Source organism: Stylophora pistillata, chromosome 10 (assembly GCF_964205215.1).
Source record: "Stylophora pistillata chromosome 10, jaStyPist1.2, whole genome shotgun sequence".
In the NCBI taxonomy this organism is placed as follows: Eukaryota; Metazoa; Cnidaria; class Anthozoa; order Scleractinia; family Pocilloporidae; genus Stylophora; species Stylophora pistillata.
Window position 1 is genome coordinate 15547479 of NC_142528.1, and position 17958 is coordinate 15565436.

The 17958-nt window shown below is 39.6% G+C and overlaps 1 protein-coding gene and 1 pseudogene across 2 annotated transcripts in view; both read left to right on the forward strand.

Annotated features, from left to right (window-relative positions):
- LOC148721943 (uncharacterized) overlaps window positions 1-17958 on the forward strand; it is a 547091-nt pseudogene that overhangs the window by 193004 nt on the left and 336129 nt on the right. The gene's annotated exons all lie outside the window — the stretch shown is intronic.
- LOC111333298 (uncharacterized) overlaps window positions 1-17958 on the forward strand; it is a 99878-nt gene that overhangs the window by 61691 nt on the left and 20229 nt on the right. The window lies entirely within an intron of this gene.

The window sequence follows — 17958 nt, forward strand, 5'->3', positions numbered from 1 at the left end:
AACTCTCATCAGAATTGTTTATGACTGCAGCTTCCACTCCTCACCTGACAACCCCAGCCTGGATGACTGCCTTTTTTGTTGATCCCCCGTTCCAGAACAACAGGTGTTCGATTCTGCTACGATTCCGTACCTTTGCTTATGGCTTGTCAACAGATATTGAAAAGGCATTTCTCCATGTTGGTCTCGATGACAGTGACAGAGACTTTACCAGGTTTTTCTGGTTGTCTAACCCCGAGGATCCGGAGAGCGAGTTCCAAGTCTACCGCTTCAAACTGTTCTGTTTGGCTCTGTAAGCTCTCCGTTCATGTGGAATGCAACCGTTCACCACCACCTGACCCATTACAATACATGGGTAGCTAAAGACATGAAAGAGAGTCTCTATGTCGACAATGTCATTTCAGGTTGTGATCAAGAACTGGAAGCTCTAGCCTACTACAAAGAAGCACAATCTATCTTGAATGAAGCCCACTTCAACCTTCGCTCTTGGTCTTTAAATAGCTCGTCACTCAGAGATCAAGCTGCAAAGGATGGAACTGCTAATACAAATGAAACTGTGAACATTCTTGGCTTGAATGGGACCCTTCTACAGATACCATTTCTCTGACCCCAAGCAAAGACGAGTCCACAAGACAGTTAGTCATCAAGCGCAATGTACTGCAAGTCTCATCCAAGGTGTATGATCCCCATGGGCTCCTGTCTCGAGTCACCATAAGAGCCAAACTTCTGATCCAAGAATTGTGGCAGCAATAGCTGGAGTAGGATGAGCCACTTCCACCTGAACTGACCAGTCAATGGCATAAAGTAGCTCAAAGTATTGAGGCAGCGACTACGATCCCCCTACCCCGATGCTTCTTTCCAAGTTCCGAGATGCAATCCACCACAGCCCACTTACATGTGTCTGCAGATGCCAGTCCTAAGGCCTATGGAGCTGTCTCCTATATCGACCACCAGTGGTAATCAATGCTTCTTAGTCACGGCTCATTATATAAATCGATAGTCGCCCCCTTAAAGAAGTTGACCTTGCCACAGCTAGAACTCATGGCTACATTGACCGGCGCAAGATTAGCGAGCTTTGTTTCTCACACAATCAAGTCCAGGTAGCCTAGTCTGAAGGTCAAGCTATGGTCTGACAGTGAAATAGTTCTTCATTGGCTGTCAAGCAGCAAACCATTAAAACAGTTTGTGGCAAACTGCACAGAGGAGATCCAAGGAGTGTTCCCTGTACCATACTGAAACCACTGCCCAACAGCTGACAACCCTGCTGATTTACTCACTCGTGGAATCAGTGCAGAACAACTTCAGAGCTCCAGCTTGTGGAAGCATGGTCTACAATGGCTCCTGGCCGAGCCCCAATGGCCACAATGGAAACCCTCTCTAGTCCTTCACCTGAGTCTCTCCCAGCCACTCGAGGAAGAAACCCCCTGTGGTGACTCTATCCCAACACAACTTCTAGAAGAGCAGACTGGGATTCACCGTATAATTGACATCTCCAGATACAGTACTCTACCCAAACTAGTGGGTGTTACAGTCTGTCTTACAATTTCTAAACCACCTACGCAAACATGAACCGAGACACGTAGGACCTCTATCTGCCAAAGAACGACACCTTGCCCTCCAAGAATGTATTAAAACCTGCCAAACACTGATCTACCCCGATGAAATAGCCAATTCGATTTCTCACTCCCTATCTCGCCTTCCCCTGGTACAACTTCGTTTATTTCTTGACTCCAATGGCCTTCTTCATTGCGCGGGGAGGATACACAATGTTCCACTAGATGACTCAGCAAAACTCCCCCCCTCCTTCCACCAAGACATCCACTCTCAAAGTAAATTATCCATGATGTTCATGTCAAACAGCTACATTCTGGAGTCAATGCCACTGTAACTGCACTTCGTCAGACCTTTTGGATTACATGCATTTGTCAGCATGTAAGAAAACAACTCAAACACTGTGTTACATGCCGAAAGCTCGAGGGGACAGCCTATAGAGCCCCAGATCCTGCTCCTCTACCCAAGATAAGAGTTCAAGAAGCACCCCCCTTTGCAGTAACGGGAGTAGATTTTACAGGACCCCTTTACGTGAAACCCGACAACGGTGAAACCAAGAACTACATTTGTCTATTCACCTGTGCTGTTACAAGAGCCATTCATTTGGAAGTTGTCACAGACTTAACAGAGAGCAGCTTCATTCAAGCGTTCCGCAGATTCTCAATCCGTAAATCCTTACCAGTGGTCATGATTTCAGATAATGCATCCACTTAATTAGCCTCTGCAGAAACCCTTCAAGAACTGTTCCAATCTCCCTTATTGAAAGAAGCCTTGGGGAGACTAGGAATTGACTGCAAGTTTATCCCCAAGCGTGCTCCCTGGTAGGGTGGATTCTGGGAACGGCTGATTGGATTGACAAAGAAAGCTGTCAGGAAGACACTTGGTAGAGCATCGGTTACTTTTGTCGAACTGCAGACCCCTGTTGTAGAAATAAAAGCAACTCTGAATGACCGACCAATCACCTACGTCTCAAGCCACATAGGTGACGAGGAACCATTGACTCCCTCTCATCTACTCTATGGAAGAAGGATTACCTCCCTACCCTTTGATTATGGTATTACGAGTGAAGATCTGACGGACCCTGGCCATATGCTTGGCAATGGCTCTGACATGAGACGCCGAGCAAAAATGCAAGGACTCATCCTCCAACGCTTTTGGAACAGGTGGAGGCATGAGTATCTTACTTCACTCCACGAATTTCATAGCACAACTGGAACTAACAACCAGTCTATCAAGAAGGGAGAGGTTGTACTGGTCCATGATGACACTCATCGTTTAACTTGGAAGTTAGCTGTCATAGACAGTCTAATCGAAGGAGCAGATGGGCTGGTTCGAGCCGCGAACATCCGAACAAACACGGAATGCACAAACCATCCAATTGCAAACCTCTATCACCTGGAGATATCAGCAGACGTGGAAAACCAGGATGGACCAAGCAGAGACAACACCAATGGGCTAGCCACTAACAACTCAAATAGAAGAAGAGCCCCAACTTCCAATGCTTTAAGTAAGATCTCGGTGTGGAAAAACAGTCTCCGCGGCCTCCCGGAGGATTTCGAAGAGACTTTAGAGTAGAAACTGATAATTTTGACCTGCACTTTCTCCCGTAAACTGTTGTTTATTGTTCATTTGCAGATGCCAGTCCTAATACTGGATATATCGCGCTCCGTGCGACAAAGAAACAGAGCCACGTGCAACCGAGGAAAAGGCCATCGCTTTTGAGGAAAACATTTAAAAGTGGCTAGTAAGGAAATGAGGGAGCTAGAGCTTTAAAAGCGCCTTACTGGTGACGCAGAAGTTCATAATACAAATTTCAGCACATAGCTTCTTAGTTAAGCTTTTGTTGCAGAATGAAAATATCTCTTGCAAGGCTATATTTATTGTTGTAAGGTGTCTTCGAGCAGTACTCTTCCAGCCAGTTTATCCTTGTTCGTATTTCGCTGGAAGTTCAAATCTTTTGCCTTTGTCATGCAATGCCTTTAAGCCGTTATGCAACGCTTTTCCTGCCGAAACTGTGATATACCATGGTTTCGAAGAAAACCAATATCCTGTTTATTTCTATGAATTGGGTTTTACGTATTACACATGACTATGAAATCGTGTTTGTGTAGCTTTTCATCTTCGGAAAAAAATCAGAATGCTGATAAACTTTTGCAAAGGACTACTTTTTGTTATTCTCAGGGAACAAAAGTATTTTGTCAACACTGCTAGTGCGACACTCAGAAACTGTGAAATACATGTACTTATGTAATGTCCTTGCAATTCAAGATAACTAAACAGCAGCAGTAAAGAGTTCGCTCACTCCTGAATTTTGAGTTGAACAATGCACAACAGTCCTGTGTGAGTCAAATCAAATTGTTTGTGGCTTTCTTAGTTTCACAGTAGTAAGTAATTGGAACTGTTCTTCAATGGTTCTCCTCGTACCTACTTGATCGCTTCCAGCAAGTGACTATTAGTGATTCTACATCCTCACCGCGATGCTTAGAATACGGAGTACCTCAGGGCTCGATACTTGGCCCCTTACTCTTTACTCTCTACCTGGCACCTCTTCAAGATGTTATACTTACTCGTGACTTAAATTGTATGTTCTACGCTGACGATACCCAAATCTACATCCCTATTAAAGATCCTGAGCATTCTGCCGAGTCTGTAAATATTCTTCAAGCATGTGTAAATGATGTTTTTGCATGGTACACTCAGAACATGGTGAAGAGCAATCCAGATAAAACTGAAATTCTGCATTTCACCTCCCGGTTCAAGAAGCAACCGTCATTGTTGGAGACCGTAACATTAGCAAATAGTGAAAAAGGAATCAAAGGAAAAGCTACGAATCTAGGCATTGTAATGGATAATCTATCTTTTAACGACCATATCAATGAAACATGCTAAAAAGCCATTTTTGCTATGAGATCCATTGGACGTATCCGTCGATACCTTCCCAATGATGCGTTGAAGATGCTAGTCAACTCCCTTGTAATTTCTAGACTAGACTATCGTAATAGCATTCTATATGGGATACCAAAGTATCAAAGGGACAAATTACAGAGGATCCAGAATATCGCTGCTCGTATGATAACCGGAACACGAAACACTGACCATATCACACCTATTTTAAACAATCTACATTGGCTGCCAGTCGAAGCAAGAGTTAATTTTAAGATATTACTTATAACTTATAAGATCTTAAATGAGCAATCTACTAGTTATTTAGAACCTATTATACAAGAATACCACCCATCAAAAACACTGAGATCATCAACTCGCTCACAGTTATGCATCCCACCTATTAAATCCAATTCTTATGGTGGACGCGCTTTTTCAGTATCTGCACCGAAACTATGGAACTCAATTCCCGAATATATTAAAAGAGCGGAAACAGTAGAAACATTCAAAACTAGGCTTAAGACATTTTTTTTTAAGAACATTACTGTTAATTAATTACTTATTCTCTATGTCTTAATAATCTGTTGTTAGGTGCATTGAGATTAGAAATGCGCCCTATAAGCATCTATTTATTATTATTATTATTATTATTAAGCAGTGTGGTCCTATAGTTTGCATGGTTGCATGGCCTGCTGCAAATCTGTAGTTCATCCCCTTCTCTAACCTCAGATTGGCCAGGTGGTCTGCCTTCTACAAATTATTTGTGTTTCCTCATGTGGTTTTTTTTAGTTACCTGCATGAAGAAATATATAATGACCGCACAACCGTTTCGTTTTAGAGAGAGCAAGGTTTTATTTCACGTCCTAACGGCTTTTTTAAATACAAGTCGCACACGCTATGAATAACAATTTTTTGGCGCAATCTACAACTAATTAAGTGTGAACAATAGAATGGTGAGTACTGGGAATAAACTATCTAAACGATTATGGGCTAATTAAATATGCAATGGCATATTGCAACAATTCGTATTTGAATGTGCTTCCAAAAATTTAGATCAGAGGAAATAAATCTTAACCAAGGTTAAATTAATTTTATTATAAGGTAATCATGTTTCTAAACATTTGGTGAAGCAGGACAATTCTAATATTACTATTCAGTGATTCATTTGGTTATTTATCTGAACACTTGTTTATCCATTGCATCATGGGGTTACCAGAAATAGATGGATGTGGTGAGAAAAACTTCAGAAGGAATACCGTCCAGGTCACAATCATAAACAAATCACAGTCTTCTTTAGCTTCTTGTTTCACAATGGAGTCCTTTTTTAATCCAGGCTGACAAGCACAAACATACTTGTTCACTCAGTCAGTACAAGTAATAATAATAATAATTTATTACTTATAGAGCGCAAAATACACGTGGATATGATCTAATGCGCTATACAATAAGACTAAACAGAATAAAATATGAAAACGAAGTATGAAAGGCTAAGGATATACAATTTGACTGACATAAAAAATATGAAAACGAACTATAAAAGCAAACATGAAAATGCCTGTCTAAAGAGATTTGTTTTAAGAAGTGTTTTAAAACAGTTAAGATCATTTACTGCTCTTATATTTGATGGCAATCTGTTCCAAAGTTTAGGAGCAGACGCCATAAATAATCTATCACCTAAGTTATCTTAGTAATGGTCCTGGGCATTGGCAATAATTGTAGGTAATGGCAATAACTGTAGTTCAGACTGAGATCCTAACATCATACGTCCGAATTGTTGCTTAACGTTGATTAGATCCGAGACTGAGGTGCCAGCCCGTGGCTAGCCTTGAACGTTAGAATAAGTAATTTAAATTCAAGTCTGAAACGGATAGGTAACCAATGCAAGGAAAACAAAGTAGGAGTAATATGACAAAAAAGAGGAAGGGAACAAACAAGTCGGGCAGCGCTGTTCTGAATACGTTGCAACTTGTTGAGGTGTGGGGCTGGTAGACCATACAGCAAACCATTGCAATAATCAATATGTGCGGTGATACTGCATGAACGAGTGTTCGTGTGGAGTCTTTAGATAAATACATTCTGATGCGTCTGATGTTATACAGGTGAAATGAAAAGGTCTTACACATCTTGTTTATATGACAGCCCATGTTTATGTTTTCATCAAACCACGATCCAAGGTTTTTCACGGCAGTCACAGGACTGATAATAGCGTCACCAACGACCAACCCCTTGATGTCAACTTTAGCGAGCTGTTGTCTCGTTCCAATTAGTATAAATTCTGTCTTACTGTCATTTACTTTAAGCTTGTCTTTAATCATCCAACATCTGATGGCGCTAATACAGCGTTCCATAGCGTCCACTGCGTCGCTTTAAGAAGATGTAGTGTCACAGGGAGCCCAGACAAGCGACGAGTCTGGTTGTTTATTCGAAATATAAAGGAATGTATGGGAGAATATTGAAGAGTCTTATTATCGTAAACTTATATCATGAAATGTCTGAGTTAAAGCTCAAAATAAATGTAAACCTACCTCAATTGCTGTTTATTGTCGTTTCTGTGGTTCTAAATGGCGAATTTGAGCGATTTTGTGGGTTTTGCGTCGACTGTTACTATACGTTATAAGGAGACAAGGGTGGAAAGCTCATTTTCGACCGCTCTAGCGCGAAGCCGATTTTCACCCAGAAATAAGAATCTCTCGGCTTCCAAATCGAAAACCAGATAAACTGAAAAGTTGACGCTTCTTCTCGTCGCACTCAATCGAAGATCCATTCAAAATCCAAGCGCTAACCGCCAAAAAGTTTTCGAGAAATGCAGCTTTCGAAGCGATAAGCATCTGCAGCCCCGATTTCGTGTGCCAAAGAGCAACCGTCACGCTGTTTGCCCCACGCTGATTGGATGATGCTAAACAATGCCCGATTACAAATGCCTCATGTGGAGGGGAGTCAGGGGCATATTCGCGCCAGCGACTCATCTACTGACTAGCCTGGCGTCGCTACTGACTAGCCTCAGCGTGGGGCAAATAACTCCACTAAAATTTTTGGGCTACTCAAAGTACAAAATTTTAGGACCCCAAACAAAAGTGACTCAGGGGTCAAAACGCGCCATTCCTTGTCACGCAATTGGAGGTGAAAAATCAACAATGCACACGTGGAAAAGACAACAGGCCGCTTTGGGAGTGAAATATCGTTACCAATCTGAATAAAAAGTTAACTTTGATCAACATTTGTCGTTTCTGCTGTTCAGGTTAACTAACATACATACATACATACATACATACATTCATTCATACATACATACATACATACATACATACATACATACATACATGCATACATACATAAATATATACATAAATACATACATAAATACATACTTTATTGACTTTCCCCAAAGGAGGCTTTTCAAAGACAATATAGAAGAGTTACTAATCACAAATAAGAACAACAATGACTAAAATACGAACCCAAGACTCATAACAAGAAGGTTCTAAAAATTATAAAAATATATAAATAGAAAATTACATTTCTTTGGGTAGCTTGGTTTTCAGGCGATCTTTGAAGACAGTGACTGAATCGCACAATTTAAGAGAGTGATCTAAAGAATTCCATAAGTTGACTATTCTATAATTAAAAGTTCTTTGGCCGCTAGCGGTTTTAAAAAGTAGAATATTCAACAATTGTGAGTTTCTTGTATTACGACCGCTCACCTCTGCTCGCTTTAAGAATTTTGAGGACATGTATTTAGGGGCGTGGCCCGTCATACATTTGAAGGCCATTGTAGCACTTTCGATAATATAGCTGGTTTGCCACAGATAGCCAGTTAAGCTCCTTACGAATGGGCGTAATATGATCGTACTTACGCGCTCCGCTCACAATGCGGCAGGCAAAGTTTTGCACAGCCTGCAGTTTGTTAATATTACATTTCGATGTATTTGCCCATACATTAGAACAATAAAATAATTTACTAAAAACTAAAGACGCTGGCTCTCTTCCTCTATATTCAGTTTTTTACCGTTTTGAACGTTGAATTGTGCTTGAATACTATTGGGGAATTTTTCCCTTTGTTCACCCTCCTCCTCTTTTTCATTCACTGACCTGTTGACATTTTACAGGCTTCATCAAATAACCTTCCAAGGCTTATCTAATCAGTGGTCTGTAATTTTTTAACATCTTGATTAGTGCAGGAACATGGATTGTGTATTCGCTTCAAAAGCTGCAGCTGTTAACTGCCCTCCGCTGATCTAAATGTTCTGTAAGGATTGCGTGACAGGCGGCAAGGGCACGCGTCTTTATTAGAGACACGAGCACTCTTCCTTCATATTCATTACTATTTGTTTGGGAACCTTAAATTATACTTGAATGCTTGTGGGGGATTTTTTCCCGCTGAATTTACCCCCTCCTCTTTTTCATTCACCAATCTGATGACAATGTTTTTCAGGCTTCATTAGATAAGCTTTCAAAGCTTATCTAATCAATGGCAATTTTTTACACCTTGATTGGTGTAGGAACACATTGTATACTTGTCATGTTATTGTGTTTTTACTTGTAACGTTGTTCTACATTTGAAGCTGTAAGTTTTCCACATTATTAGATGGGAGAAGATTTACGCAGATAGATATTGTCGTGCCAAGTGTCTGGGAATCAGGACAAAACATCAAGCGCTTAACACGTAATAACCGATACGATCACTTTGACAATTTCGATATACATAGATAAAATGAACGTCTTCACGCGTAACACACAATCAGAGTACTTCTGCGTCGATAATCTGTACCACGGTGCGCTTTTGCATAGTTGTGTATATGTAATGGCAATCTGTGGCTACTTTGAACTTGTTGGAGGGCCTTGTGGATGCAGTGGTTCTAACCCGACAAATGCTTTATGTGAGGCGATAGAAACATGCAGAAGAAATATGAAGAGCCACCTGAAGTTTTATGGCTGCCTTGTTTCTGGTAAAGACGCTTGCTCTTGCAATATTGTGGCCCAGGACTTGTGGGTCTGCCTGTCACTCAATCCTTACTTGAACATTTTGAGACAGCGAAGGGCAGTTCACGGCAGCGAATACACAAACAATATTTGGCGCTGATGCACGGTAGGTACAAATTTATAAAAAAATACTGAAATCAAAGTGTAAATATGGCAAAAATATTTATTTCACGGTTTGTATCTGTCCTCGACCACTTCGAACTGGACGATGTTACATATTGGTTTGCTTTGTTTCGAAAATAACCGCTAAAATTTTAAATCTCAGTCAACCTGAGCAGCGGAAACGACAAATATTGGTCAAAGTTAACTTTTTATTCAGATTGGTAACGATATTTCGCTCCCAAAGCGGTCTGTTGTCTTTTCCACGTGCGCATTGTTGATTTTTCACCTCCAATTGCGCGACAAGGAATGGCGCGTTTTGACCCCTGAGTCACTTTTGTTTGGGGTCCTAAAATTTCGTAGTTTGAGTAGCCCAAAAACTTTATTGGAGTTATTTAAAGAAGAAGCCTTGTTCTTTCGCTGGATTAGCTTGATATAACCCCATGCCATGTACCAAGGTGCGATTTTACCCTCTCAATTTTGCCATTTTTTTGTCCGCCAAAATGAGTGAAATATTGGAAAAAACCAAAAACTCCCCAAAAATTTAGATTGCAACGGAATCGAACACAGAACACTTCAGACTGTTTTTAAATACGTGTTATTTCCATTAGGAAAATATTTGGTCACATTTACTGTTTTGTTTATTTTCAAACGACGTTTAAATAATGGTTGTCTAAACCTCGTGAAGCTGACGTGAGAGCCACAAAACCGATTTTGCCGCCGTTCGCGAAAAATAAAAATGCAATTGAACTCAAAGTATTTTTTCTAGAAAGAGTTCATCCAGACCTATATTCTGGCAAAGTTGGAGGATTTTCGATTTTTTCATATTGCACACCTCCGGGCGATATTTACGGACGGCCGCTCTTAAGAAATTTTCAGGTAATGTCCTTTAATAGGTAATTAAACCTCCTTTTGGCCTTTATTTTTATCTTCCCTTAATTGTTTTGGTGCCATGTTACACAAGTAATAATAAAGAAAACACCAAAACTTTGCCGGGAAGTGAAATGTTTCCACTGGGTGCTTTTTGCTTAGCAAATTTTCCCTAAATAACCTGAATGCTAAAAAACGGCTGGAACGTCCAGATTCTTGTCAGCCACTTAGTTTCTATCATTATATCACGTTCTATTTACAACATGCTGTAATATTTCTCATATGCTTTTATTTCTTGTCAATATTTTTGTACTTAACACGGGCTTGAAAAGGACATCAGATTTTTGGGGATCCTCTCAAAGATCTTATTAAGGTCCTTGAAAGGATCATTTTAAGATATTTAAAAGATCCTTGCATTGTTCCTGAGGATCTTCAAGGATCCGTACAAAAGACAACCCTTTTCCAGCAACCTAAGCATACATGGGGTCTAAAAGGACCCACTACTGTTGTTATTTGTTTCTTGTTGAGATTAAGAGACAACAGACAACATTATGAAAGTGTGTACATTGCAAGGCTGTTTGATGTGACACCTATTGCAGCCTTAAAAACCCACAATGATTCCCGATTTCCATTGCAGTGAACCGTTCATATAACAACAAACTCCAAACATCCAGCATTCTGCTCCAAGAGCAACACTGAAAAAGTGTCGATCTTTTAAGATCAAAACTTGCTCAAGAAATCAAAAGTTTGCATTCAAAACACGCCTCAGGGCCAGATCTTGCTGTTTGGCTGAAAGATGCCTTCTCACTTTATCCGCTAGCCCTTGTTCCTCCTTTTGACGAAAGCTAGTGTCGCAAACACAACCTTTGCCTCGTTTATGACCGAAAAGAGTTCTGGGAAATTCCACCACAACTCGAGAAGGCAACACCTCACATTTCCATTTAAACAAATTATTTGAATCGTGTCGGGCCACCCAGTCCTAACAGCAAAATATCACATCGGTCGAGACTTTTGCCACTCAAAACTGGCCCAAAAAGCCTTGGTAAGTCCTGGTAGCCATCCACAGATGGGCCAGAGACACGACTTCACTTGTGAACTCGCCAAGCTTGCATGAAAGCATTCTGGCGGTCCAGTCTACATGAAACCACCTCTCACCTCTGTTTTCTTTCAGAGGCTTGCCTCTACCCACATTCCAGCTTAATGATGCTGTCCTGAGGGCTTCTGTAGAGAGAAAATGGCTCGAAAAACACTTATAAACGCGAGAAAATGAATCGATTTGAACGCATCCAAACACGAGCGGGTGATCTAGGTCACGTGACCGCAAAGTCTGAACCCACGGTGTCTCAAAACCGCAAATATTGTAAGGGATACTTTATATAACGACAAACAAAGTAAGCTTAAGTTTTGTATGGCCAAATTATAAGGTTTTTTGCCGGCTGGAAAAGACTTAATGGGATCTTTGCAAGGATCTTAATAGGATCCTTGGAGGATCTTCATTAGATCCTTGAGGATATCGTCAAATGATTTTGCATATAAAGATCTCTGTCCTTACTGTACGTTATGAAACCTAGTTTTTCTGCTTGACTATATAATGATAATAATAGCAATAATAATAATAAAAGTAATAATGATAATAATGATAATGATAATATTTCATTTATATAGCGCACACATCCATTGCTTGTTCGAGGCGCTTCACAAAATTAATCCTAGAACCATAAAATTTACTCTAAAAAACTTAGAAAATAAAAAGCTTAAAATATGCCAAGAAACTAGAGGCTAAAATTAAAATATGATAAAGAGTCACTCTTAATGAATTTAGTTAAAAAGGAAGGTCTTGAGTTTTTCTTAAATGACAAAACTGTACTGGATTGGCCCAAGCTCCAAAAACCCGAGCGGAGATAATTTTCAACCATTTATTTTGATAATCATTTTCATACTTTTAACTGAATCCTTTCTCCTAAAATTTAACTATTATGTGCTCTACGTCGCTTATCAAATGTAAGACTGGTAAATGCAGACTAAAAAGCATATAAAGTATATTTCAAATTGGGTTACCGAATTCTAAGCTTCTCACAGTGGCAACGGTTATCATCAAAGTTGGATTTTAGAACCAGCAATTGAGTTTAATTAAAGGCTGATAGTTTCGAAAGAAACTGTTTGGGGCTGCGTCGGTGGGAGTAACGAAATAATTTGGATATATCAACAAAGTTGAAATGGTAAATTGGCGACCGTAATGATTACAAAAGCTGACGTTTCGAGCGTTAGCCCTTCGTCGGAGCGAATAGAGGAATTGTGGGTTGTGTGTGCTTTTAAAGGCAGAAAATGGAGCTACGTTATTGGTGGGAGCATGGCAACGAGAAAAACATGAATAAATTAGTGGAATGAAAAGCGTTCGTTGAACGATCGTTCATTCTCAAGCCTTTCATTCATAAGTTACGTTTAGTATTTCGTGCATTTCTAGGATTCTCTTTTATTGGATTGTTACGTTTGTACTGGTACCTCGTACACCTTAAGAATTCTCTTTCATTCTTGGACTTGGTAGAAATGCACGAAATACTAAACGTAACTTATGAATGAAAGGCTTGAGAATGAACGATCGTTCAACGAACGCTTTTCATTCCACTAATTTATTCATGTTTTTCTCGTTGCCATGCTCCCACCAATAACGTAGCTCCATTTTCTGCCTTTAAAAGCACACACAACCCACAATTCCTCTATTCGCTCCGACGAAGGGCTAACGCTCGAAACGTCAGCTTTTGTAATCATTACGGTGGCCAATTTACCATTTCAACTTTGTTGATATATCCAAATTGAGTTTAATGAAGGTGTTTGATTATAGACTTACCAAACTAATAACTCAGAGCAATTACCGATTGTCAACGATGCAACTTCATCGTGGGAATGACATCAAACGTTATCTCGATGTCAATCAATAAAGTGGTTTTGAGTCAAAATTTGGTTCATCGTCAATTCGCTCCGCAAGAAGAGTCATTTCGGTCCAGGTTGCGAGTGAGATCACTTTACGATGAAAAGAAACCTTTCTGCCAATCAAAAGTAAAGAGACCTTTCTCTAACATGAAAAAGGAGAAAAAGCTTCGGGAAATGGTACATTACATTCTAGTGTGGGATCAGGCCCCCAGGACTCACTAACAACAAATGATACATTTGTAAAACTTAAAGACTTGCTTCTTTATCGAAATCACACTTAGCACCTAACAGAAAGGATGTATGATCATTACTATAACAACAATATTCATGACATTACGCATCATTCATAACGGTGCGATAGGCTAAAATATTGTAAAAACTGAGGTAAAAAAACAAAAGGACAAAATAAACAAAATAAAAACGTTACTTATGAATGAAAGGCTTGAGAATCAACCACTCACTGAGAATTGTGAATAAGTGAGATTCTCCCAGCGCTCTGATTGGTGAAAAACGCTTCTTTTATTGCACTCATTATATTTTGTCTCTACCGCCTACAAAAACTACTACTAATGATCTTCACTCCTTTTCATATATGGCTTCAAAACTATGGAACTCTCTTCCGGACTCTTTTAGAACGTCTGAATTTTCTGATTGTAAGCGCAAGATTCTACAGATTGACTCTTTCTCATAGTTAAATTTTAGAATGCTACAATTTTACATTTTACAGTTTAATAGTATTTAGAATTATACTTGTAACTCGAAGATACTAGCTTATTCTTTAGCAACTCCAAATTCGAGATTAAATAAAGTATATGCATGTATGTATGTATGTATGTATGTATTCATTAAGGTAAGATATAGTGATGCCTGCGTTGTGCAAGTATCTAACGCACCTAGGGTGTTTGAATTTTAACAAGAATATGTCCAATTCCTATTTACTTTCATCTAACGTAGCTGATGTCACCCTTTCCACGATTTCTTCTTTTTTATCTTCTTGTCGCTCCTTACTTCTTGACTGTAGGTGATCTAAACTGCAGCTCTGCTTTATTGTATACTTTTCTTAATGCTAAGTTACTTCTTAGTGTTTAATTATGGATTTCAGCGAAATTGTACGGTAATTCTCGCCAGAGTATGTTTTACTTTTGCGCCAATACAGCACGTCATTTTAGATCTTCATATCCAATGGTCCGTAACTGGGGGAAGCCCGTCAAAGGAGTGATAAAGACGAGAAAGCGAACTAGAAATAGCTGGAGGATATTGAGAAGACCTACAAGAAAGGAATATAGTTCCCACGCTGAAACAAGAGAGACCAGAAAACATTTCAAACTGATAAAAAATTGTTGCAAAAATAGGCACAGGAGAAGTAAATCATAACTTTGGGTTCTGTGTTTTTCACAGAACAGCTCTCCTGCTGGGAGAAGTTGTGTTGCAGCGTATTAAATGAACAGTAATGGGGAGTTTGTTGTAAGAAATTTACGGCTGAATGCGAACTAAATATTCTGGTTAAGTAAATACAACATGTAGGGTCATATAGTAGGTTTAAGTTTAATACCAACCGTCAAAACTTAAATGATTGCGTCTCTGTGGTACGTATATGCGGAAGAGCTATGAAAACTGAGAACGGGCTTCCAACCGTCACACAATTGGATATTCCGATGAATGTGAATTTTAAAATGAAAACTCAGGACTATAAGGTAAATTAGCCAGTCAAGTTGTTTAAAAAAAATGTCCTGTTGAGTGTGGATCTACAATTTGGTGAAACGGTAAAAGCTGCCTTACCTTACCCAGTTATTTGAAATTTCCAATTAGTGGTTGGTTCTCAAGCTTACAACCTCAGGCCATGTCTCCCTGATAGAGACGACAATTTTATATCTTATCGCGCTGTTACCATTAATTGAGGGTCTTTGCTGAAGCACCCCAGGATACTAAGATAAAAAATACTTCCCCCAATCTCTAAAGTAAGAGTTTAGTCTACGAGTAGCGTCTAAAACACGTAAAGAACTTTATTTTTCTCCATACACAAGGTTTGAAATTAAGTATTTTTGGCTACTTCTGCATACATGACCCAAAAGCAGGTGGCATGCAAATGACAAGCTTAAAAGTTAAACAACTAGAATTAACAAAGCCCAAAGAAATTAAGACTTGCTTTATCGTAAATATAGGAGTTTGTATGAGGAAGTGTAACGTTTTTAAAACAAACTTAAAAGACAGGGCTGAATAACGAAATACTACGTCAGAGAGTATGCGGTTGAGAACGCCGGTTCAAGCGTGTGAGGCCCAAAATCTAGCCAAATTAGCGGAAGATAATTAAGGCTGATATTTAAAACCTAGGCATTTTGTTGTCGTCAAAGGCATTTTCCTATTTCCAGAGTTTAAGGAGAAAATTAATTTTCCAAACTTTTTAGGGGGTATACAAAGTTTTTGGAAGTTGTTCTGTAAATGAAACAAGGCCTCAAAGAAACAGATTAGCAAATCAACCATGCAAACGGCTCAAAATCTGTTTTCCGCGGCAAACTTACCGCATGCGCATACGTTATTCAGCTCTGTCGACTTAAAAGACAGCTTAGCCCTCTACAGTAGGCAGTTTCTCACAAACGTATTCGCAGCAAAACACAGTGTTAATTAGGTGCAGTTGATTACAGTTGTCTAATGGTGAGCACACCAATATTTCATAACAAGTACGTCCAGCTATTCTGCATTTCATAAACCAGATACTCGTTGAGTTTATGCAGTTTGTAAAACTTACAGGGTCTTGTATTGAAGGATTGGCTATTCCAGCATTGTACACATTCTCGTCGAGTGAGACAAACTGTCGTCGTTTTCGATTTTTTCTACCTGTTTGAAAAGTAAGCACACAGTTAAGAATCTGTCGAAATTATATTGGTAGGAATGTGGTGGGAATTTCTTGTCCGTATAACTCAAATCAGTTGCACCAGTCTCAAACCAAGGAGAAATTCAGTTGTGGAGAGACCCCCAGTTATTACAGTTATTCAGTTAGACAGACAGTTATTACAGGCATTATCTTATTAAAGAAACTCTCTCACCGTTTGTTTGAATCTTGGACAATGTCATGGTATCCTCCAACTGTTTCACGTAATATATGGATAATTCCGCACAGAAAGCTGTCATCTCATCGGTCAGAAAGGATCGATCAGTCAACTTTTGGCCCGCTGTCCATTTGTTTGCGATGATGATCTTGTTGTTGTTAATTCTCTGCAAAAGTGTAGCGAAAATTACTATTGTTTGATATTCTGTTGATCAAGTTAAAATATAGTTTTATATCTGACCACTTGCAGCCCAGAGGCTGAATTACGGGTGCAGTGTGAGGTTGAGAACAGACGTCAGCATATCAGGCGCCTCTGGCAGCCGCTTCAGTCTATCGATCTCACCTTCCCACCTATCCCACCCCAGGGGAGGACATCCATCACACAGTAATCTCGTGTGTGGGAAATTAACGTCTCCTACCCCAACCCTGTAGGAGACGGGACCTCCATTTATTCGTCCCTATCCGAGAAGACTAGAATATCTAACCATTTCTTGATGTTATAGAAAGGTAACAAAGTCTTCTCAATTATTTTAAGACCTTGAGTGTTGGTCCGGCCGGGGCTCGAACCCTCGACCTCCCGCACAACAGTCCAGCGTTCTATCCATTGAGCTAACCGGGAGGCAGTTCTACGTGGTGCATGCTTATGTATCGAGAAAGGCTGTTGTGTAACGTGGTGAGTGGCAGAGAGGAGAAAGATAAAGTTTACTGAGGAAAGTTGCTAAGAAGAAGAAGTTCCTACTTCGGCCTTGTCCATATCACTTGCAAGTTTTGCTGGCGGGGACAAGCCGTTTTCCAGGGGCAGAAGGTAACAGTTCTTCTTTTCCGGCTTCAGAAGCAAGCTTAGATTCTGTGTAGGAGAACAAGAAAGACAAGTATTATCATATTCAGTGTAATTCCGTTTTCAGTTTTCGAAGTTGTTCTGTACGTAACGCGAACCATATTAATCAAAGTAAATATGCAGCGAGCTGTAAGATGAATACGATGCCAGTTTTAGCAACGCAGACACACGTTATCCCAGCAGGAAATCTGTATTTAACAATCTTGTTTTTATTTTTAAAACGCTTTCTGCTTTAACAAACAGATGCTTTGTCTTATCTTTTACTAATGGCGTTATCTACGGAACTCCATTGTGTGATTTACATTCTCTGACGTAATATCAAAGTTCAACCTGAGCAGACAAACATCTCGATTTCTCCTCTGTAATGCTATTTAAAAGCATATTGTGCTAGTATTTAGCTCAGAAAATACGTTGAAATACCAGACCCACTGTGATATTTTTACCCACTGGATAATAAGGAGAACATTTCAATTGATTGGATGTTAGTTTGATAGTCGTGTTTGTTTGCTCATCATGTTAGTCTGTTTGTCAGGTTTGTTCTTGATTGACATGTTGATGTTTGGTTGATTTGTTTCCGTCTTCAATTTCCTGTTACAGCGTGAAAAGATTCTCGTATGTTTGTGGGAAGATTCATTTGCATCTTCAAGGTATTTTCTGCTCTTTTGCCGTTGATAGTTTTACGCTTAGTAAACACAATTGTCTTTGCACTGACCGGCGCTTCTTTTTTAAACACAACGAATATATGAAATACATATATCTGAAC